Here is a 1165-nt window from a genome sequence, read left to right as displayed (position 1 = left end):
AAAGACTACAAATTTTGACACAAAGCAAGTCTAAACAGACACAAGAAAATTGAACACCTTCACCCTGTTTGACCACCTTGGATTAAAACTGTTTATCAAAAACTACAGGATCAACAGAAAACTTTCACTCGTGGGAACTGAACAACTCACTATTGAGTGAAAAATGGATCAAAGCAGAAAATAAGAAATGTAAGACTTCCTAGAATTAAAAAAAAAACAAAAAACAAAAATGAATACACTATTGTACACAAATCGTTGGGTCGCAAGCCAATAGCACTAAGTGCCTATGTGAAAACCTGTGCATTTCTGCTCGGCCGTTCTCCTGTATAGAAGGCAGCCATGGTGCCCAGCCAGAATGGAATGATCCTGAAGCCCCACTTTCACAAGGAGTGGCAGCAGCGAGTGGACACTTGGTTCAACCAGCCAGCACTCAAATCTGCAGGTGCAAGGCACAGCAAGCAAAAGCGCATCGCATTGCCCCTTGTCCCGGGTCTAGCCCCATCAGACCCATCGTGAAGTGCCCTACAGTGAGATACCACACCAAGATCTGGGCTGGCAGGTCCTTCAGCCTGGAAAATCACAGGGTGGCTGGTATCCACAAGAAAATGGCTCACACCATCAGCATCTCTGTTGACCCAAGGAGGTGAATCTCCTGAAGGAGTACCGCTCCAAGCTAATACTTTCCCTCAGGAAGCCTTCTGCTCCCAAGAAGGGAGACAGTTCTGCTGAAGAACGTAACCTGGCCACCCAGCTGACAGGACCTGTGATGCACTTCTGGAATGTATACAAAAAGGAAAAGGCCAGAGTTATCACAGAAGAAGAGAAGAACGTTAAGGCTTTTGCCAGTCTCCGAATGGCCCGTGCCAATGCCTGACTCTTTGGCATCCAAGCAAAAAGGGTGAAGGAAGCTGCAAAGCAAGACATTGAAAAGAAAAAGTAATATGCTGTTCGAGAGTTGCAATAAATTTTCCATAAAGCAAAAAAAAAAAAAAAAAAAAAAAAAAAAGAAAAAAAAAAAAAAAAAAAAAAAAGAATGCAGAGATCTCCTGTAAGCAACTTAACAACACACCTGAAAGGTATAGAAAAAGAGGAAATCCTACCTAAAAGGAGTAATCAGAACATCATAAAGACATACTTTTAAAAACCTGTGCTCTACTAAATTGGA

At 42.3% G+C, this 1165-nt stretch overlaps 1 pseudogene; it reads left to right on the top strand.

Moving 5' to 3' along the window:
- Positions 1-339: 339 nt before the first annotated feature.
- Positions 340-940, top strand: LOC110300693 (annotated as a pseudogene).
- The last annotated feature ends 225 nt before the right edge of the window (positions 941-1165 follow it).

Source organism: Mus caroli, chromosome 8 (genome assembly GCF_900094665.2).
Source record: "Mus caroli chromosome 8, CAROLI_EIJ_v1.1, whole genome shotgun sequence".
In the NCBI taxonomy this organism is placed as follows: domain Eukaryota; kingdom Metazoa; phylum Chordata; class Mammalia; order Rodentia; family Muridae; genus Mus; species Mus caroli.
Note: the sequence above shows the minus strand (reverse complement) of the source record. Positions and strands in the feature narration are given on the sequence as shown.